The 24,090-nt window shown below is 39.8% G+C and overlaps 1 protein-coding gene across 1 annotated transcript in view; it reads left to right on the plus strand.

Annotated features, from left to right (window-relative positions):
- The window catches only part of SEMA5A (semaphorin 5A), a 365,291-nt gene that overhangs the window by 39,883 nt on the left and 301,318 nt on the right, over positions 1-24,090 (plus strand). The window lies entirely within an intron of this gene.

The following is a 24,090-nucleotide window of genomic DNA, read 5'->3' on the forward strand; positions in this document are numbered from 1 at the left end:
ACTCCATTTTACAGGTGAGGAAACTGAGGCCCAGAGAAGTGAAGTGACTTTCCCTAGGTTTCACAGCAAGCAAGTGGCAGCCGGGATTGAAACCCAAGGTCCCCTGACTCCTGGGCCTGTGCTGTTTCAATTAGACCACACTGTATCTGTATTGCTTTAAATTATTGGTCTTAAAGTATGTAGAAATAGCAGGCAAGAAGGAACTCAGAAATAGGTCATGAAGGGTAAGAAGCATATGTAGCAATTTGCCAGAGTGGGTGAACATAATAAGTAGTAGGAGTAAGTTCAAGAGAGTAGATCTGTGTTTCTAAGGTGGTTAAGGCATAAGAGGGAAAAGCATGAAGGTGGCATTCAGGCAGACACTAAAAGAACAACCAAACCGAGACAGATGGCATTTTTCTTCAACTAATATTACGTTTGTTTTTCATTTCTAAGGAATCAAGTTCACTTATAAATATATACTCAGGCTTCTGAGAAGATTTTAACCTTAAAGTGGCCTTAAGGTCCCAACTTCTCTAGAATGATTGTAGATGCTTAGTAGAGCCTGAATTAAGGACTTTGTGCTATTTTATTTCTTAATTGCAAGATTCCCAACCCTTTGCTAGAATTATTTTCTCCTCCATCTCACCACTCCTCATTGTCACTGGTCACTGGATGAAATAGCACTGGATTGACAGGCCTCACCTTCTTTTTGGAAAATGTGGCATTGCATTCCTAAATTACTGATATTGGAAGGGTCACTTCATTTGGAGGCCTCTTTAAAATTAAGTCTATAAATTTATTAGCATCTTCATTGTGTCCACCCATCTACTGCTACATTAGTGGGCTTTACACAATAGATACTGAGAAACCAGAAGGCAGATAATAGCAGCAGGCTAAGATAATCCATACAAAAAAATACTTCTCGTGCCTTTAAAAAATACTGTTGTGTGATGCCCATTATATGCTATTGACATGTGAAATTAGTTATTGAATAATAAGGGCAATGATGATGATTAGTAAATGGATTGCCAACTAGTTTGTTCTTCTCAATGAATAATTTTTCAATAATACGTCTGGAAGGGACTTAAATGGATAGCTAACTCATACTTGTACCATTAAGCGACTCAAGTGGATGAGTATCTAGCCTATTCTTAAGGCTCTCCTAAAATGAAGATGCCTCATTCTGCCTAAAATACTTCCTTCTGCATTTTCTTTTTATGTCTAACTTAAATCTGCCCTGTATTATGTCTCCCGCTTTTCTTCTGCTGCCCTGTATTATGTCTCCCGCTTTCTTCTGCTTTGGTGAAGATGACAATCAGCTGGTTACCCACTCTGTTGTAATAAGTGAATCAATCAATAACTCATATATTTGGAGACAGGTATTAGCTTGCCTGGCAGCCTTAAATGTCAGGATGTGTTCCTTACTGCTCACTTTAAAATCCTTGCTTATTGGAGCTATAAGTTTGCGGTACCCCGCAAGTAATATAAAGACATATTGCTCAACTGTGTATCTCCTATTTTGGCTCCTTTGCATAACTTCTTGGAAATTGGAAATCCATTTTATAACCAGTAGAAACCTGGGATTCTTCCTGAGAACAGGTGGCACATAAACGTGGTCTTTTGGCACACATTATCTAGTCTTCTCTTCTCATCATTCCTGCCTGACTTGTTCAAAGGCTGGTTCATTTATATTTCATCACTGCCTTTTTGACAGTTCTGGAACAGGGATTGATTCTACTTTGATATCGTTCTAAGATGTAGTCAGAGGGCTTTTGGGGAAATTAAATATCCTTTTACTTTAAAAATTAAACTTACTGTCATTCTGATAATCAGGTGACCTAGTTGTAGGGTCAGTATTAATTACCTTTCTATTATCTAGTCTGAAAGATGATGTTTCTTGTTCTCGAAGAAACAAGTCAGTCAACAGTGACCAATTAAGGAATTGTTTTTACTGTTCTAAAACAGAAAGTGACTGAAGAGTTGAAGTAGATCTAGCAGATATGAGACCTAGAGACACCAAATGCTATACTTAATAATGCCAAATGAATTGCCCACTTGCTAATTAAACTGGAACCAAGTGTGCCGTCTGACAACAGCAGGATTCAGGAAAAGGTTAGATTATTGCTAGAAATAGAGCAGGATGAGAAAATGCATTTCGGGCCTCCTTTCTCCTCCAATCCCTTAATCGGTGTTGTAACAATGTTAGAATTTTCCCACAGTGTTGTTTTGGATGTTGTTTTGTGCTACCCGAACAAAAGCAGAAAGTTTGTTGAACTAATTTGGACTCCTGCCCCTGCAGTGCCCCGAGTTTTATTGGAGTTTGCTGATCGGGCTAAGAGTGCTGGGTGACAATTTGACAAGACTGCCAAATTCTTTTTATTTCTTTTCCACACTCAGTGACATGAGAGCTATGAAGTGAATCATTGTTTTGATCAGTGGTGGCACTTCTGAGCCGGAGCCGAATGTGTTGTGCTATGCCATCTTCCCACCAATGAACTTGAGAATAAGGACAGGGACATGAGAAAGGAATGAAGAAAATTGGACAGGGAGGGAGGAAGGGGTAGAAAATGGGTTAGATATAGATGAGAGGAAGAAGATGGAAGAGAAAGAGATCAGAAAATTGATAAAAAGGGAGAAAAGAATAGGAAGAAGAAAAGAGGTATGACCCTGGAGAAATTTTCACATGCACTTCTTGTTTACAGTAAAATAAGGTAACAAATGAATTGTCTTGGTAGTTTTAAGACTTACTTCTCTAGCTAACATTATAGGCCCACAGTTTCTGTTACCCTTGCCATCATTCAGAAATATTTCTTGCCTGCCTACTAGTTTCAGAGTACTGGCTCCTGGGTTTTCCCAAAGAGCTAATAAGTGAGGCAGGTAAAAGAAGAAAAAAAAAATGGAAACACAGCCCACTCATTGGGACAGAAATGTTTACTAAAGTACTAAGTATTTATAGTTTGAAATGAAGACTTTTCCACAATTGGTCAGTTTAGGAAGAGCTTTCTATTGATACGAAACTTGAAATGGTGACAATATTCATATCAACTCAGAGAATTTCTCTCCTTTTTCCTAATGAATAGCTTTCTGAATTTTCCCTGAGCCTGTCACTACATCAGTGACATATTTAAAGCAAGTCAAAATTCCAAAATGTCAGTCCCCATTTGTGTGGAATCTCTCACCCTGTGTCCTCGTTGGTTGATTAGGTCAGTTTACCCTAATACATTGCAAAGTACCACAACCCCAAACCTACTAGGTCAAAGCTCTAAGAAATCAGGTATAAAGGTCAACAAAAAATGGAATAAACTGCCTCATCATCATCAATCGTATTTATTGAGCGCTTACTATGTGTAGAGCACTGTACTAAGCACTTGGGAAGTACAAATTCTGTATCAGTTTTTCTTGAGGGTTTCCTGCATGTTTGGTTGGGAGGTAGTGAGCTGAAATCAGCGTTAATTTATTGTAAGCAAATGGAGATAGGAAAACTAGGTGAATCTATCCACCTTGAATGAAGCTGGACAATAGGGCCAAACTAAATTTTGTGGTCACTTGAAAATTTTTAGCCACTATGTAAAACTGCCGTGATATTTTGAAGCCTTTCTCCATGTTAAAAATAATCAATACAGGAATCTGGGAGGTTAAAGAATAAAGAAAAGAGAGAAAGTTTGGTATGCTTTGGAAGAACCTTTATTCGTGTGTGTATTTATGTGTGTATGCTCATGGTTTCATGTCACTTCACACTGGGGTATTATTATTTTTATTAGTAGTAGTACTGTATTCATTAAGCAATTATTATGTGTCAAGCACTGTTGTAAGCTCTGGGTTAGTTACAAGTCAATCAGGTTGGACAAAGTCCCTGTCCCACATGGAACTCACAGTCTAAGTAGGAGAGAAGAACAGGTATTGAATCCTCATTTTACTGTTGTGGTTTTACAGAGAAGTTAAGTGACTTGCCCAGGGTGAACAGGCAGAAAAGTAAAGGAGATCCTCTGATGCCCAGGCCTGTGCTCTTTCTACTAGGCTCTGTTTCTCCATGTGCTGCTGTTGTTACAGTGTCATCCCAAAGGGCCCGGGAGGCCAAGATTGACTTAAATACTTGAGTTTGACCTGGGGGTGGTAGTTCCCCAGTTGTAGAATGAAGTTTTATAATGCCATTTTCTGATAGCCAAGGAATAGATCTCCTTCCCTCAGGAGTGAAAGTAATGACTGCTTCGCTGCGGAGACTAGGTTCCAACTTTGATATAGAGGGGTCTGACCTTTGGATTTTTCTGAAGCTACACTAGAATGATTTAAAACGTCACTTAAAATCTAGGAAAATGTTAATGAAAGCATATAGCAGCATTAGATGAGCTGACTTGGGGTTAACTCAGGTAGAAAGTGATATATGATGCCTTTCCCTTTGTAACTCCTTAAAGCACCTAGGAGGACTCGGAGGGTGCTCGGTAAATGTTGTTGACCAACCCAGTGACCCAGTCTTTGGGAAATCAGTAACTGCTTCATGGCATGATGTCGTAGAACATTGGAGCAATGACAAGGATTTGAGGTTCTAAACTTGACCAATTTTGTAGTTTGATATGAAACTATGGGTCATAGTTTCTCCATTTATAAAACGGGGGAAACTCCTGACTTCTGTAACAATGTGAGAATAAATGCAGGTAATGGGAATGAAGTTTTTTGAACTCCTATGATGAAAGGTACTCTTAATTCAAGGTATTATTACTACTTTTTTACTGTCTATTCTACTACTACTACCGTTACCACTACTACTAATGGGCTTCATTTCCTTCATATTCTATGTACAACAATGAGCCCCTGAAACTACAAATGAAAGTTGTCATCCGTTTCTCCCCCATCCCACACCTTCACCCGTGATCTCTCCTGGAATTGAGCAGAGAATTGTTCCCCGGGTGCTAATGCTATGCTTTGCTACTAGTGGTTAGTAGAGAACTTTATTGAGCACCTACTTGGTGCAGTGCACTGTACTGGGATCTTGGGAGGTACAAAATAAGAAATATATTTGACTAGAAAGGGGCTTCCACTTGACAAGGGAGACAAACATTTCTTTCACCACACGTTTGCCAGATGAGTCCCTTTGGAAGAAATCTTACAGATTGCACAGTTGCCTCTTAAATAGCTGCAGTCCACATGCCTGGCCCGGGTGCCAGTGTCCAGACATGCCCATCTCAATTAGTCAGTTGTTTTTATTAGCGCTTTATTATGTGGAGAGCACTGTACTAAGTTCTTGGGGATATACAGTATCACAGAGTTGGTAGGCATATTCTCTGCCATAAGGAGCTCTCTCTCCTTCCCTATGTATGTGTGTCTCTCTGTCTTCATCTACCTCTCTGTGTCTCTCTCTTTTCCTCTTTGTCTCACAAAAATCTCTCTATCGCTTTATCTTTTTCTGGCTCACTGTGCCTCTCCCTTGTTTTGTCTCACCCTCTCTGTGTGTTTCTCTGTTCCTCTCTCTGTGTATTTTTCTCACTCTTTGTGTCTCTCCCTCTTTGTCTCATTCTCTCCCTCTTTGTCTAGCTCTTTCCCTCTTTCTCCCTCGGTATCTGTCTTCTTCATTGTCTCCCTCTCTTTCCCTCTCTCCTGCTCACTTTTTCCTTCTCTGTCAGGCCCTCTCCCTCTCTGTCTAACTCTCCCCCTCTCTGTGGTTCTCCCTAACTCTCCATGTGTCTCTTCATCTCTCTCTGCTTCTCTCCATCCTCCCATCTCTGTGTGTGTCACTCTCCTGCTCTGTGCATCTCACTCCCACGCTGGGTCTTTGTGTGTGTGTCTTGGTGTCTCTGTCCATATATCCTGCTCTGCCAGTGAGAATGTGTTTTGATAATAACAAAACCCATCCTAAGACTTCATCTTCCAATTGAGAATGAGCTTTTCATTTTGGGACGAGTATTTTGATACTCTCATCCCACTGCAGTTCTTCAGTGAATAATTATTAGCAGGGTAATGAATATATCCCAAGTGTACTATAGTCGATACTCTTCCCAACAGTGTGAAACTGTTTTGCAAGTTGTGCCAGATAATGCTAGTTTTTATCATTTAGGCTGTACTGTCCAGCAGGGGACAAATTTTCCATACAGCAGGAAATAATCTTTCTATGCAGACAGTGGGGTAGGGATTGTTGTCCCTCTAGCTAACTTACCAGCCCATCACGCTCACATGGATATAATTTCACTGTGAGTAGTGCCATCTTTCAAGACTGGAGGGTAGCTTTAAAAAAAATAAACAAACATGATGAAATAATTTAGTGAGCAAGAAGTACGCCTCATCTCTCATCCTTATATATACACATTGTGACATGAAGACGTGGATAGGCCTTTAAGTAGTTGTATCCATTCTGTTGCTAATGGCTTTACTAGAGGCAAAGCCCAGGAAGTAGATGATTTGAAAAAAAATGTATTGATTATTTACTTGCCTTCTTTGTTCCCCCCAATAGCGCAAACACTCACGTAGTCTGGAATGAGATGTCGCACTTACCCTTCTTGGCTGTATGTCCTTTCTCAGGACAGATGCACCACTTACTAATATACAGGCTAGTTCAGTTACTCAGATGAGCAATTGCTAGCAGGGGTCTTTGGTATATGGAAAGCCTCAAGGAAAGCTATTTTAAGCAGATGTAGAACTGGAACTGACTCCCTTGAATCACTGCTTGCTCTATCATTGATTCTGTTAGGAGAAAACTCCTAAAGGAACACGAGGGACAAGTTCTATTGGTCCAAATCTCATTTTTGTGACGGATGCATATTTGGCCCAGGTGTGTATCTTCTGAGCCAACTTTTGCAACCATCATTCACGGGTACCTTACATGAGAATTGTATCTAACCTGTTGCTTTAAAAAAGGAAGAGTGTAGGAAAACTATTCTTTCACCATCTCACCTCCATACTACAGCAAGTTCTACTGGATAAGATCAAATAATCGCATTAAATGTTGGGGTGACTTCACTAAAGTTGACATTTATTTAAAGATGTTATTCTTTCCTCTAGACTGTAAGCTTCCTGTAGACAGGGAATGTGTCTACCACTGTTATAGTGTACTCTCTCAAGTGCTTAGTACAGTGCTTTGCATACAGTAAGCACTCAGTACATACCTCTGATTCAACTGGCATTGGAATTTACACTGACTTGCTCTTTATCAGGTTTCCCCACCATAAAATAGAGTTGATAGCAATCATTGGATCCAAGTTTGTCATCTCTTCTTGGAGTAAAGAGGTACTCCATGCTTTGAAAGCACTATTTAATTGAATTTAATTTCATCATTTTTATTCTAAGAACCCACCAGTAGATCTCTTTTCCAAGCGTAGCTCCTGGGTAGAAGGGACAATGTTTTAGTTTCTGTGACATGTATTCATTCCTAGTATGATAATCAGCATTTTCCTGTGGCTTTCTCTGTCATTTAGTTTACTGATTAGGTCATGAAATGAATGTCTACAGTGGTTCAGTTCCGCCTTGTATAATTATCGTAATAGAACTGTAATAATAATCTCAGAACTGAAAATGTTATATCCGCTTCATGGTGAATGAACTGTGAACATTTCTCTTTTTGTAGCTTCAAATGGGTTTAAATGTGAGAGCATATTTTCCACATACCATTATTTTCATTCTTCTATGCTGCTACTGGTAGGAGAGTGACAGAAGGGCACACAGAGAAAAGAATGTGGTAGGTTTTTTTCTTGATCATCAGGGTACATTCAAAGATAATTTACAGACACATTTGTTTCCCTCATTACACTCCTCAGTCCCCCTTGTCAAATACTTAAACAGTAAAGGTCCAATTTATTTCATTATGACAAAGAAAATGCTAGAATGATAACCACTTACAAATGGACAAAAATGATACTTTCAAAACCTTTTAGGAACAATATAAACAGCCTAAACTGCTCAAAGCTCCATTTTAAAACTTCATTAGGGAAATATTTCTGGTAATCCTTTATTTTAAATGTGTCCTAAAGTTTCTGCAATTAGGTTTAATTTAATAGTAGAACAGTATTTTGGGGGATGTCTAGGCCACTTGGGTTAGATGCTCTATTCTAACAACTTAAGAAAAAAGCACAGTGTGAGCGGATTCATTGTACTTTGCCTTCAAAGTATAGGAAGAAAAAATATTCTTTGGTTGGGAAAGGGATTTAGTCCTGGTCTTTGGGGAACTGAATAGAAGATTTTGGATTTTGAGATGTACTTTGTTTTGAGATAGATATTCGATGCTTGCTTAAAGATTCATTTTATTTTAATAAAAGGAAAATGCATGATATACTTATGGTTATAATTGACTGTATTAACCACACATCTGCAAGTAGAATAGATTATAGTAAGGCACTCTCACCAACCTATATATTGGAAATGTTTTCAGATTTTAAGATGATACAAAATAGGAATTAAACCATTCAAAACCACAGGTAGATGGGACAGACAGAAGAAATGTGGAAAAGAAATGAGGCAAAATTAATTAATGATGACATTTGTTAAGTGCTTACTACGTGTGAAGCACTGTTTTAAGCCCTGGAGGGGATACAGGGTGATCAGGTTGTCCTGCGTGGGACTCATAGTCTTAATCCCCATTTTACAGATGAGGTAACTGAGGCACAGAGAAGTTGTGACTTGCCCAAAGTCACAGAGGTGAGAAATGGCAGAGGTGGGATTAGAACCCATGACCTCTGGCTCCCAAGCCTGAGATCTTTCCACTGAGCCATGCTGCTTTTCTAATGTCAGATAATGTGGCCTGGCCATGAATGGTTGTGAAGTAGCTGAATAAGTTCGGGCAGCCTGTCACAGAGCAATTACAAGTGGGATGGCTGTTTTACAGCCAAGGATTTGAGTAAGACATGAGGCCAAGAGGGAGAAAAGTGAAAATTGGGCCAGGCACTGGGGAAAGTAAATACGACTGTGTAGCAATGGGTAATCTTTGTCTGGATGTGATGCAGAAATAATAATAACAACAATAATTGTCGTATTTGTTAAGGGATTGTCAGTTCCACATTGAGTGAAACAGCTTGGCCTGGTGGAAAATTGCTCAGTAGCGGGAATCAGTACACTTGACCTTAGGCAAGTAACTTACTTCTCAGTGCTTCACTTTCCTCATCTGTAACATGGGAATATGATTGATTGACTGATGGATTGAAATACCCTCTCTCCCTCCCTTTTAAACTACATTCCTTGTAGGACAGAAACTGAGTCTCATCTGAATGTCTCGTATCTACCCCAGCACTTTATACCACATAGCAATTGCCGGTATTATTATTACTGTCATAATCAAATGCCTTTATTGAGTCTACCTTCAAAGATCTTACAATCTAATCAGGAGAGAATCAATATTAATTAAATCGATGCATATAGAATAGATGAGTGAATAGATATATCCATATTTTTGGCAAATGAGATGCTTGTTCATTAAAACTCAGACCTGGATTAACCTACCCCATCAATTTACATGTGGATTTGGCTTTGGTGACTAGAAGGGAGAAAAGAGAGCTGGAGACGCTTCATTGGGATTCACTCTTCAGGCAGAGTGAGACCAGACCAGTCTCATCTCAGGTTCCACTTAATCTACTCTTCCTCACTCCAGTCACAGAATTGTCCTCCAAGTGTGAGTAGAGAACTCTGAATGTAAACAAGCAGGCTTCCCCATGCCTTCCTGGAGGCTAAAGTGGAAGGAACGGCAGGATTCCAGTTAAGTCCCAGAAAGACCAAGAAGAGCCCTGCTTACATTTGGAAGACAACTGGCTGATAAGGCAAACAAGGAATTAACAGTTCTGAGTGTAAATATCTGTTGGACTGAACAGTTGACTTTATCTAACCTCTATTTATGACTGGTTATAAAGCAGAAAGCTTAAATCAATTTGAATTATATGCTGAAAAATACAGTGAACAGACCCAAGTGAATAAATCAATAATGAGAAAACAGAAAACGCATGTGTCCAAAGTGACTGATTGGATAAACACTAAACAATGGCGCTACATTAGCAAGTGCCAACTCATTTCAGATCTTGATAGTGGAAAGGGGACAATGTCTGGAAGAATTGAGAGAAGAGTATTAAAGTAATAAATCAAAGCCTGCTTTTAAAAAATATCTAAATGTTAAATTGTTGATGGAATTTGGCTAATGCCTCAGCCCTTCAGAATCACTAATTCATTCTGAAAATTTGGTGAGTTACTGCAGTTGTTACATTTCATTAATAATAATAATAATAACAATAATAATAATAGTGGTATTTGTTAAGCGCTTACGATATGCCAAGCACTGGGGTAGATAAAAGATAATAAGGTTGTCCAACATAGAGCTCACAGACTTAATCCCCATTTTGCAGATGAGGTAACTGAGGCACAGAGAAGTTGAGTGACTTGCCCAAAGTCACACTGTTGATAAGTGGTGGAGTCGGGATTAGAACCCACGACCTATAACTCCCAAGCTCGGGCTCTTTCCACTAAGCCACGCCGCTTCTTTGGTAAGTATATTTACATCTAATGACAAAAAACTAAGGGGCCATCATTGCCTAAAAGAAATGATGTTAGTCCAAACTGCAGGCTTCTTTTAATAATGCATTATAACAACATAAAATGAGTTGAGTATTAAAACTCTATAAACAGGTGCTAAATAGATTTAGGGATTTGTATCTGGCTTTATGTGGCAGGCCTGCTCATTGTAACATCAAAAAGAACTGCCTTGCCGTTTCCTCTTAATTGCACATGTTATGCTGCAGGGTGACACTGAAGATATTAAAATATGAGTAACAGATGTGATGTGTGCTAGTGGAGCATCCCATCCCATACATTTTCTTATAACAATTATTTTTTGGGGGGCTTGTGGTAAATGAAATCTATTCCTTTTAAAGGGCAGCTTGATTTTTCTTTCTGAAGCTTTTTTTTTGTTATTTTTTTCTAATAATTCTGATCTGTCTTATTATCCATACAAAGGAACTATTACCTAGTAGCCCACAGGAAGTGAATACTGATCACATTGAAAACATGATGGAGGAAGTGGTGTCATTTTGACTGGGCTCCTTTTTTTGTTAAGCCATTGTTTCTTTTCTGTAGGGAAGCAGTAGAGAATTTGCAATTTTTAATAGAGAGGGTTAGAAAAACAGTATGGCCTTGTGGAAAGCAGCGTGGCCCTGAGAATCAAATCAATCAGTCATAATTATTGAGCACTTCTGTGCGCAGAGGACTGTACTGAGCGCTTGGGAGAGAACAATATAGCGGACACATTCCCTGCCCGCAGCAAGTTTACCATTGGCATAAAACGCTCAATCACCTCTCTCTTTCCTACCTCACCTCACTGATCTCCACTACAACGCTTTGAACGGTGTTTTGCACATAATAAGCGGTTAATAAATGCCATCATCAGTATTATTACAACCCAGCCCACACACTTTGCTCTTCTTAATCAGTCAGTAGTATTTTTTGAACACTTACTATGTGCAGAGCACTATACTAAGAGTTTGGAAAAGCTCAGTACAACAGAATTAGCAGGCACGTTCCCTGCCCACAACAAGCTTACAGTCTAATGCCAACCTACACGCTATACCTCATTGTCATCTGTTTTGCTGCCAACCCTTTGCCCACATCCTCCCTCCCTCTGCCCTGGAACTCCCTTTTGCTTCATATCAGATGGTCCTCCACACTCTCCAACTTCAAAGCACTACTAAAATAATCTCCTCCAAGAGGCCTTCCCCTTATTCTTCATCTGTACCCATGTAAACATTTGATATTCACCCAAACCCGGTCCCACAACTCTTACGTACTTACCCTTATTATCTGCCATTTCTCCTCTTTGTAATTTATTTTAATGCCTGTCTCCTCATCCAGACTGTAAACTCCTTGTGAGCAGGGATTGTGTCTATTATAGTATACTCTCCCAAGAACTTGGTACTGTACTTTGTACACAGTAAGCACATGAAAATACCCTAAATTAAGGGAGAGCTACCTTAATTGTAGTGTTTGTTATGCACTTACTATGCATCAAGCTCTGTATGAGGCTCTGGGTAGGTACAATTGGATTATAATGATAATTGTGGTATTTGTTAAGGGCTTACTTTGTGCCAACCACCATCCTAGGACTTGGGGTTGATACACGTAATCGTATTAGACACAGTCCCTGTCCCATATCGGCCTCATGATCTAAGGTGAAGGGAGAAAAGATGTACACCTAAGGAAGCCAAAGTGATTTGGCAGCAGGCAAGTGGCAAGGCGGGATTAGAACCTAGGTCCCTTGACTCATAGTCTTGTGGTATTTCCACTACACAACATTGCTTAGTTTAACTTTAAGATATAATGCATGTAGGCAGTGACGCTCCAAAATATTCTAATCCAGCTTTTTGGAAAGCAAGAGGGGCCATTCTTCATGTCCATGTTCTGCATTCAATCCTGCCAGGCTTGAAATGACCCTACTGATTCCAGGAAAAACAAAAGGGCATCAATGACCTTTTTAATTAGTATTCCTAGTTTTCTTCCTATCCCGAGTTTAGTCATGAAAACATTTTGCATTCTGTAGTGTGTTTCTCAAAATCATGTGAAGTGTTCAAGTCTGCAACACCTCAAGATTTAACATGTGCAGCCTGTTTCCATTGTCCATTTCCGCCGTGTCCCTAATTCCTTTATCTGTTGAACTGCGGGGTGGCGGTCTGAAACCACACTCTTCAGTCTCATTTAAAAAAAAAATAAAACCTTTGTAAACATTTCAGTGCTTATATTTACAGCAGTTGCTTTGCATTTTAAAATTACTGATTTACCTACCACATTAACATAATTAAAGTTTGCTTATAATTTCATTAGATTGCTTAAAGTTTACAGCACCAATATACTTCATAGGTGGAATACTTGCAGTAGAATGGTGAGGAATGAAGCTTTTATCTTGAAACCAACAGAGGTGTAATGACCTCGATAGATCAGCCCAGGATGTTGTGGTTGCTGTTGTTATTATATTGTTAAGCCCTTACTTGGGGTCAAATACTGTTCTAAGCAATGGTGTAGATACACGTCAATCAGGTCGGCTTACAGTCTCTAACCCATGTCGATTCACATTCTTTAATAGGAGGTTTACTAAATTTGGTAGTTGGTTATGCCTGCAGTGGAACAGCTTGTAAAGTACTCTTGTATTGGTCATATAATATTTCTTTAGTCAGGATTGATTGTGTTTTCCATTCTGTATTTTTAGGTTGTCTTGTGCTGCTGAATGAGTAGCAAGCATAAACTGTGTATTCACTGCCTGCCTTTTTTTTTTCAAACACCCATAATCCCTGGTATTCATTCAGTGGAATGTTTTCAAACAGGATGAAATAGTTCATTTTGATCCCTTCATATGACAAATTTGTAAGCTTATTATGGGCAGGGAATGTGTCTGCCAATTCTGTTGTTCTGTACTCTCCCAAGTGCTTAGAACAGTGCTCTGCACATAGTAAGCGCTTCAGTAACTATCATTGATTGATTGATTTGAAGGTGTGACCCATCTCAGTGAGATGTGGAAAATAGATATATGGCTCTATGTACCCCCAAATAGAATTTTCCAAACCCTTGAATTGTAAACCCAAATAATTGAAGTTCAAGGTAGAATTGCACTGCAGTAGAGTGAGCTTCTTCCTCTGGTCTTGGGCATATTATCTTCCTAAACCCATGACAGTACTAATCCTATCTTTCTTAAATATAGTACTCTTCAGAGCCACTATATCATGAGGAATAATAACAAAAAAAATATTTGTTAAGTGCATGCAATGTGCCAAGCACTGTACTGAATGGTGGAGTAGATACAATACAGTCAAGTCAGACAACACTCGGTTCCTCATAGGGCTCACAGTCTTGGGGGGAGGGAGGAAATATTTAATCCCCATTTTATAGATTAGGAAATTGAAGCACAGAGAAGTCAAGCGATTTGTCTAAGGTTGCACAGCAGGCAATGTTGGAGCTGGGATTAGCACCCAGGTCTCTTGACTTTCAGTCCTCTGTTATTTCCGCAAAGCTACACTGTTTGTGTTTTAAGTTTCAAGGCACTCTTCTATGAGCTTTTTCTGAATGATACCTTCTGTGTGGGGTGATGTAGCACAGATTTATTTATAATAAAGCGGAGTATCCCTGCAGGTCAGGTTGCCATGATTCTACTAGAAATTCCAGAATGCAGAAATTCTGGGGTGCGGTGAATACCAAAGCAGATGTTAAAATCTACCATTGTCAGTATCTTCCTCAGAGTTTGAAAACTTTTTTTTCTTCTTCCTTACCTCCCTCCCACTTTTTTTCTACTAGATAAGCAAAATTTAACTCTTGTTTAACTTGTTTAACTCTTGCCTGTCACTCAAAAGCGGAGCTGGCTGCATTTGTGATATATTATTTCTGGAATGCATCTTGATCTACCACAAATAAAGGATACTGCGTACAAAGTAAGATCATCACCAGACCCTGACTGACAGCAGACAAAGTGCAGACTTCAGTCAGAGCAATCCCTAACTTCTTTCTGAATTTAGACAAAACAATAGCTGGTTTTTCTTAACTACTCCTTTATCCTCCTTACCACCTTAGGGTATAGTGCTCTGTGCAATAGTATTATTTTCTTCAGACGGTTTGGGGGAGTGTTTAGTGAATGAGCTAATTTGAGCATTTGGTGAGTTTAATTATATTTCTTTGTGGTTTGCGTCCGTGATCAAACATATTGTTGAACACAGTCGGAACTCACCATTTCAACAGCAGTGGGAACACTGGCCACTGTGCAGATGTTCCATCTGGGAATGCGTGCATAATGTGTATTTCTGTGGGTAGCCACCTTTCCCCTTAGAGGACTAAAAACAGACATTTTTGACTACAAAAATCACCAGCAAAGACAATATGAAACTAATATGGCAAAGAGTTTGCAAGACATCTGTCAAATAAGGATTTAGAGCCTTAATATAATCTGGTGCTTTTTCCTTAGTTTACCTTCAAATAAATGGCTGCAGTCTTGCCAGGAATTCACGTTGTTAAGTTTCAGGTATTCATTGGAAGCGTGGGCTGACTTTGGAGGAGATACAATCATCCCGATTTAAAATATTTAGATGTTCCTCACAATAAGAATAATTAATGATAATAATTCCTTGAAATGGAGGCCTCTTCTCAGATAAATTACCTATCCTAAATACTTATATGCTTTTCATATTGTTATCATCAGTATTTGAGTGTCTCTTGCGTCCTGGCATTGAGCTAGGGGCTTGAAAGTACAGACTAGAAGTGTGTCATTTGGTCTTCTTAGTATCTAACTCACTAGCTGAACATTTTAGGGAGGAAATCATGTTGCTAACATCAATATAAACCATCTAAAAGAAGGAAAAATAAATCATCTCTAAAGATAATAATGCTTTTAACCAAGTACTTCATTTACAAGGCCTTTTTCCAATTAATCTTTTTTAAAAAGACAGGTATTTAATGCCACAGTTAGATCTATTTTAGGCCTTTGTATTCATGCAAATTATATAAAAATGTTCATCAGAAGCCAAAATAGCCACCACTCAAAGTTCAGTCTCCTCTGGCAGTATTCACTTCCAACTACTATTCATGATTATATCCCAAATAGTGTAAAAATGGGGCATTCAAACTCTGAAACCCTACAAAGTCTCCCCAGAGGAGGCATTTACTTTGCTGATGATTTGACAGAATGGGTGTGATGACTGTTGTGTTTGGAAAACACTGCCGTAAGCAAAATCTTAGTCTGGCCCAATGAATGTGCCACACTGTGTGTAATTGAGAACTTTGGAGGCATCAGAGCTGTTTTTGATCATTTGCATTTACCCCCAGGCAGCACATTTCGGAAAAGAACTTGCTCATTAGAGTGGCTTTCCTGTTCAGTCTTTTCAAGGCTAGCAAATAAAATGGATATATGCTGGTCTACGGCCTATGGAACACGAACAGTAAACATACTCTCCTTTCTAAGGGACGGGCGATAGAGTTGTTAATGCTGTGTTCCTGAGGTTAAGGTGACACTGTGAGTGTGATACAAAACAGATTTAGCTTGTTGACATACATATAAGTGAGAACACATTGCCTTGTTTGGCGGAGTACTTAAGGAAGTTTAATCTTAGACACCATGATAATCCAATTTGTACTTCCCAAGCGCTTAGTACAGTGCTCTGCACACAGTAAGCGCTCAATAAATACGATTGATGATGATGATGATGATAAGCAATTTTTGATCGAAGAAAGAAAATTCTGAGAAATGTTTATATTTTCTGCTGAAAGTGTCAAATCCTGGATAATTTTGATTTTCCCTGGATGCTAGATGAGTCTAAAGGGGGTGGAGGAAAGAGAAGCGATGCATTTTTTTGTCATATTATTTAGAACCTGCTGCAGTCAGCCAATTGTGTGGGACAGTGAAACATGAAACATTCCAGACTCATTCATCTTCTATCCAGATACCTGTGCCACAGATTGTTTGAGAAGCATTTGTGATGTTGTTGCCTTTATGAACCAGCTGATCCCTCAGATAGTGCTATCATCAGTTCATACATACCCTTCTATTCTTATTTTAGCAACATTTCCACGTTCTTGTTAACTAGAGGAATACAGATTATACTATAATTGAAGTTCAGTGGCTCGGATCATCAGAGCTGTTCAACTTTTAAAACACTGGTGTCTTTCATGATGATGGTAGTTATGAAGTGCAGACCAAATGCCGAGCATTGCAGTAAATGCAAGACAGTCATTTTGGGCATGGACTCTGAACCCGTGTGGACCTAAGAATGAGGGAGAACAGGTATTGTATTCCCATTTTACTCGTGAAGAAATTGAGAAGCAGAAATAAAATGACTTGCCCAAGATCACACAGCAGGAAGTAGTGAAGGTGGATCTAGAACCCAGGATTCCTGACTCCCAATTTCATGCTCTTTCCGTTGGGGCCACACTAGTCAGTCAGGTGGTCGTATTTATTGAGCACTTACTGTGTGCAGAGCAAATATCTCACTGTGGCCAGTACCCTTTCCCGTGCATCTGCTCAGTGTCCTTTGTGCCCTCAACAGGAACATGATTTACAGGGAAAAGAGAGTGTGAGGGCTTCTGCACAGTCCACTAGTAATCTAATCAATTACTTTACACATGTTTCCCAGTCCTGAAATCTCAGGAACCAAGTCCTGAAGTCAGTAGTGACAGAAACTCCATCTTCCCACAATCGTACTTCTGAGGTAACATCAGTGCTTCTGGAACAGATGATGTGTAGTGGCTTTGGACGCTGTGGAGGTGAGAGTTTTTGTGTAGAGGGGAGAGTCCTTTTTCAGATTTTTAATAGCCCTCCCTTTGCTGTACAGCATGTACACCATATATGTTGCCAACTTGTACTTCCCAAGCGCTTAGTATAGTGCTCTGCACACAGTAAGCGCTCAATAAATACGATTGAATGAATGAGCATAGAGGTTCAGTGATGGAAGAAAGGCTAGATGTGAAATTTCAGATTTTTTTTTCTCCACAGCCAACATTCCAGACTCAGGTATGTCCTGTTTGAGGCTTCTCAGCAAGGTGCATTCTGGTGTCGCAGGCCACAGGAGAACTCAAAAGGAGAGGGTGAACGTTACTAGCCTTAAAGGCAGCTCTAGATCTGACTTGGGACCCATAAAATGTGGCAGGACCTTCCAAATATCAAGTCAGTGTGCTTTTCCCTGTTGTCAGATGATTTGAAGTTCATAAATTTTCTGGTTTTACGTATTACTTTTGTTGGAAGGTGAGGTTATTATGAATAGGTTATTCTATTGAATAATTCCTATAGTGTGCCTTCAGATTGGTGGAAGCAAAAAAAGTTGGAGAGTGGCTTTCATGCACATGCATTAGAATGCAGATAGTTTTTCTCTTTTTCAACAAAATGTAACTCCCTTCACCAAAGACTTAAACTCCTGCTTCCATCCAGGGGCTGCTCAAAACAGGAGGACTGTATCTTTGAAGAAGCTTCTTGTGGGTGGGGGCATTCTTCAAGCAGAGCTCACTCATCTGCTTCCTAATAGGAAATCATTTGCTTCATAGGAGGTTAAACATACCACTGCTCGAGTAGTTTCAAGATTCCAAACTCTGGTTATTCTAATCTTCTGGCTTTGATTATTAATTCATCAGTGTCAAAATGCTGCCCTTAGCCAATGAACCATCGTTTGGGGAACAGCTGCACCAAGGGATTTGCAATTTCACAGTACTGAGGGAATGGTATATTTATTTTGAGTAAATATAAATGGCAGCAGTGGTGGTATACTTTTCAGCCACTGTCGTATTGACAGTCCTTTTGAGAATGTATATTGATATGGATTTCCAGATACATTGTGTCTGTAGAGCTCGGGAGCATAGCATTTAAGTATTTTCTGGCCATCTAGGAACATTTTAAGTAAGGGAATGATACGGTAGAACTCTAGGTGCTTTAAAATCAAGGTTCAACCAGAGGGTGTAAGCTATTGCAGAGGAAGAAATCTAAACAGCTGTCAGTTTGAAATCTGGAAGAATGCATGTCTCCCCCTAGTAAAATCAAACACAGGTCTGTCTGTGAGCAATATTCATTAAACACTCACATAACTAAATATCAAATGTCCATATTAGTAGAAAGCCATTTTTTTTTTTTCAGAAAAGAGTTTCCTGTATCCCTTGTCCCTGCAGCCCCGAGTGCTTGAGGGAAGTAGGTTGAAAGTAACAGGGCTAAAAATAATCTGTCCCCTGCATTCCGCCAAAGCCTAGGGCTGCAGGGGGTGGAAGGGGTTGGCAAGGACCACCACTGTGTTGGAAATGGAATCCAGGTGTCCCCTGTCTCTTTTCCAGCTCCAGCTCGAGCAGGGGTTGAGATACTTTTAGCAAGTCCTCCGCTTGAACCTGGAGCTGAAGGGGATCAATCAATTAATAAATTATATCTGAGCACTTACTGTGTGCAGAGCACTGAACTAAGCGCTTCGGAAGGAGCCATATACAACAGAGTTGGGAGAACATTCCCTGCTCACAGGAAGCTTTCTGTATAGAGGGAGACACAGATGTTGAAATGGATTATCGGTACACATGTCAGTACTGTGGGGCTGTGGGTAGGTTGAATGAAGGGTACAAATTCAAGTGCAAGAGTGATGATGCAAAAGGGAGAGGAAGTAGGGGAGATAAGGGTTTAGTCTGGGAAGTTCTCTTGGAGGAGCTGTGATTTTTTTAACAGGACTTTGAAGATGGGGAGAGCAGTTGTCTGCCTCTAATACATCAGATACTGGAGGTTTTGTTGAGTATTGATTAGAGTGAAAGATGTTTTTCAGAAGAGGATACCCATTTTATGATATGGGCTCCTGAACTAATCATCAATCGTATTTATTGAGCGCTTACTGTGTGCACAGCACTGTACTAAGCGCTTGGGAAGTACAAATTGGCAACATATAGAGACAGTCCGTACCCAACAGTGGGCTCACAGTCTAAAAGGGGGAGACAGAGAACAAAACCAAACATACTAACAAAATAAAATAAATAGAATAGATATGTACAAGTAAAATAAATAAATAGAGTAATAAATATCTACAAACATGTATACATATATACAGGTGCTGTGGGGAAGGGAAAGAGGTAAGATGGGGGGATGGAGAGGGGGACGAGGGGGAGAGGAAGGAAGGGGCTCAGTCTGGGAAGGCCTCCTGGAGGAGGTGAGCTCTCAGTAGGGCCTTGAAGGGAGGAAGAGAGCTAGCTTGGCGGATGGGCAGAGGGAGGGCATTCCAGGCCTGGGGGATGACGTGGGCCGGGGGTCGATGGCGGGACAGGCGAGAACGAGGTACGGTGATAAAACTAATACATAAAACTAATACAGTTTTAATGTACATATTGGATTTTAAAAAATAAACCGTCTGTATGATGTTCCTCTAATGTGCAACTGTTGCATATTAAAATATGTTAGCCAAGTAGAACTGACTAGAATTACGTGCAAAGCATTAAGATGGTAAGACCTCCCGGACATGCCTTCCACCAACAAGCAGATGATGGCCCTTTGAAGCATAGAAAACTGGCCAAAGTGTGAATCCTGACTTTAGCTCTGGCTTTTGATGAAGCAACTTCTGCAGTCAAGGCCTTTGGAAATTGACTCTAGACTGTAAGCTTATTATGGGCAGGGAACATGACTACCAACTCTGTCACATTTTACCCGCTGAAGCACTTATTAGAGTCCTCTGCACATAGTAAGCAATCAGTCATATTTATTGAGTGCTTACTTTGTTCAGAGCATTGACTAAGGGCTTGGGAGAGAACAATATGACAGAGTTGGCAGACACATTCCCTGCTTGCAGTCTAGAGGGAAAATCCAAATAAAGCCTTTCCCCTTTAATTCTGCTCTTCCACATGTCTTTGAAAGGGATTCCTCTTGGGCAAAAAGTAGAACCAGATTTTTTATTCACTGACATGTCTCAGGAGAACAACACCAACTCTCCTGCCCCATAGGGAAGTCTCCCTACCAGTCAGTATTACGATTTCCAAAATGGGCCTAATGCTAATGAAGCTTAACAAATAACAGAGAAGCAGCATGGCTCAGCGGAAAGAGCGCGGGCTTTTGAGTCAGAGGTCATGGGTTCAAATCCCAGCTCCTCCAATTGTCAGCTGTGTGAGTTTGAGCAAGTCACTTAACATCTGTGCCTGTTACCTCATCTGTAAAATGGGGATTAAGACTGTGAGCCCCCCGTAGGACAACCTGCTCACCTTGTAACCTCCCCAGTGCTTAGAACAGTGCTTTGCACAAAGTAAGCACTTAATAAATGCCACTAAAAAAATAATAAAAAAAAAACTGCCATGGGGAATCTTATTTCCAAGCTGTGGGCTGGGAGGATAGATTGTCAAAAACCCCACAGTGAGACACTGTCCTGTACTTTGCCAGGATAAGCCTTTCTGTAGCAGAAAATGTTGGAGGGGGCAGAGCAAAGTGCAATTCTTTTTGTAGTTCCGAACTTCCAGGGAACACATTTTCGAAGTCTTATGGACCCTCAAAGGGATAATAGTGTGTACTGACTGTAGAGTTCTGGATGCTCTTTTCCAGGTTACCATTTGCCATATATTGCATTCCCCCAATTCTTCAGCCCAGCATATTTTGTTGTATTTAAAATGCTTTATGTTTCCCAAGGGAAATATATTTTGACTTCAAAAAGGCTTAAATTCTGTTTTAAGCTCTCATCACAGCACACTTCCTCTAGCATGAGATTCTTGGGCCTCCAAAAATAGTTGAATAAGAGAGAATTTTGGACTGCTTATACAGGCCATATCCCAGTTCTTCCTTAATGTTTTGAAATCTCAGTCATAAACGAAGCTCAGTATGTAGAGGGATAGAAAGCGGTAAGAACCTGAGCCACTTTAGTAGAAACCCACCAAAACAAAAAAACCTTATTTGCCAGACTATGAATTCTGTAATTAGGGAAAGAATTATAGGGGATTTGCATGATTTAGAAATAGCATCAACATTTTTTGGTTTTGGCTTTCTTATGTCTATTTTGGTGATGAAAATACTAATTCCAGATCATTTTAGGTTAATTTAGTACATTCGAGTGATTGATTTTTTTCAGTATTTCTATTGCTATTGAGTCGATGTGTATTTTGGAATGTGTCCCCCAGAACTGAATCCTCTGGTGGGCAAAATTTTTCTTTAATCTCCATTCTTTCTAAACAAACAATTAAAATTTATAGTTAATGGTTTCATTTTATAGCAATACCTTTTTGCACCCCACACTGTAAAAATGATTGGCAGTTTCTCAGAAAGTAAATTGAATTGTTGATTTTTATCTTTCCCAAAAGGTAAAATAAAAATGTCAGTTTTCAATCTTTTGCAAGTTGAAAGATTGCCCCTAATGCCGGACATATGATCTGTAAGAAACAGCCATGGCAAAAAGGTCAGGTTGAGGTAAACGACATAAGTGGAGTGCATGGACTCTTTCATGGTTTAACACAATTCCATGAATCAGTCATCTCAACTAATAATTTATTGAGCACCCATTGGATTCATAGTCACACTGTACTAAGTGCTTGGAAAGTACTAATCCTGGCTCCGCCACTTGTCAGCTGTGTGACTTTGGTCAAGTCACTTAACTTCTCTGTGCCCCGGTTCCCTCATCTGTAAAATGGGGATTAAGACTGTTAGCCCCCCATGGGACAAATTGATCACCTTGTATCCTCCCCAGCGCTTAGAACAGTGCTTTGCACATAGTAAGCACTTAACAAATGCCATTATAATTATTATTATAGTCCTGGGGACCTTCTCTTATTTAAGGTTTTTGAAATATCAAATGTAGCTCCTGTTTTTTCATTGTCGCCTAGGTAAAAAAAATAGGTCCCGGTGAAATGATTTTGGTGTTTCTTCCACCCTGCACACTGACATCACTGAGGAACTGTGTTACTTTGTGCTGCCTGTTGGGGAGAAAAAGAGAATTAGTCTTCCTTTCAAAAGAAAAAGTCCCAGTTTATCTTCAAAAAAGTGGCTTTTTATTTAGGTAAGGTGCTTGATTATTTCACAACTTGAAGGAGTTTATGCTAGAGGAGAAATAATCAGTAAGGAAAAATGAGGGCAGTCCAGAAAGGAGCAATTAAAATCAAAGCCTAAATAACCAACCTTTTTCTTTGGACAGAGCTATTTAAAATCAACACTTAAATACAACAGTGTGCCTTAGTGGAAAGAACTTGGGAGTCAGAGGACCTGGAGTCTAATCCCAACTCTTGCCTGCTTTGTGACCTTGACCAAGTCACTTATCCTGTCTGTGCCACAGTTTCCTCATCTGTAAAATGGGAATACAATACTTATTCTCCCTTTCTCTTAGACTGTGAGCCCATGCTAGACAGGAACCGAGTCTGATATGATAATTTTGTATCTATCCCATGGTTAGTATAGGGGTTTGGTATGTAGTACCAAACATCTCAAAGATCTCAAACATACTAAACATACCAACATCTCTCTAGTACCATAGAGAAGCAGCGTGGCTCAGTGGAAAGAGCATGGGCTTTGGAGTCAGAGGTCCTGGGTTCAAATCCCGCTTCGCCAATTGTCAGTTTTGTGACTTTAGGCAAGTCACTTAACTTCTCTGGGCCTCAGTTACCTCATCTGTAAAATGGGGATTAAGACTGTGAGCCCCCCATGGTTCAACCTGATCACCTTGTAACCTCCCCAGCGCTTAGAACAGTGCTTTGCACATAATAAGCGCTTAATCATCATCATCATCATCAATCGTATTTATTGAGCGCTTACTATGTGCAGAGCACTGTACTAAGCGCTTGGGAAGTACAAATTGGCAACATATAGAGACAGTCCCTACCCAACAGTGGGCTCACAGTCTAAATAAATGCCATCATTATTATTACTATTAGTTGTAGTCATTTCACAGTTGTTATTGTTATCATGATTATATCACATTTGGAATTCTAACGAATCAAACACACACCTTGGCTGGCTGGACGTAGGAAGAGCATGAAAAGCAACAGGGCAACCAAACAGCTACTCTTTGGAGAGTTGAAGGAATAACTAAAAAGGATGAACAGAACAAGCATTTTAAAAACCCAAAGAGAAGCAGCATAGCTTAATTGAAAGAGCATGGGACTGGGAGCCAGAGGACCTAGATCCTAATCCCAGCTCCTCCACTTCCCAGCTATGTGACCTTTGGCCAGTCACTTAACTTTTCTATGCCTCAGTTCCCTCATTGGCAAAATGGGGATTCAATACCTGTTCTCCCTCCTACAGAGATTGTGGGCCCTGTGTGGAAGGGGCCTATGTTCAACCTCATTATCTTGTATCTACCCCAGCCACTAGTATAGTGCTTGGCACATAGTTAGTGCTTAACAAATACCATTACTAATGACAATACTAACAGTAATAATAATAGTAATGATGGCTATAAACCTGAAGTGTTAAGGCAAAACCAGGGATAGTTAGGAAATACTCACAGAACACACATGGATCAGACAAACACCACCAGAGGGATAGGGACCGTGGTTAATTCCCACGTATATTATTTCCCAGCAATTAGTACAGTGTTTTGCACACAGTGTTCACTTAATAAATTGTATTACCTCTACTATTGCAACAGTGATATTTATTGTCATTTAATCTGTACAGAGCAATATACTAATCTCATGAGAGAGTACAATACAACAGAATTGGTAGACACAATCCCTGCCCACAAGGAGCACTATGCACTATGGGCAATGTATACATCT

Source organism: Tachyglossus aculeatus, chromosome X3, assembly GCF_015852505.1.
Source record: "Tachyglossus aculeatus isolate mTacAcu1 chromosome X3, mTacAcu1.pri, whole genome shotgun sequence".
NCBI classification, from domain to species: Eukaryota; Metazoa; Chordata; class Mammalia; order Monotremata; family Tachyglossidae; genus Tachyglossus; species Tachyglossus aculeatus.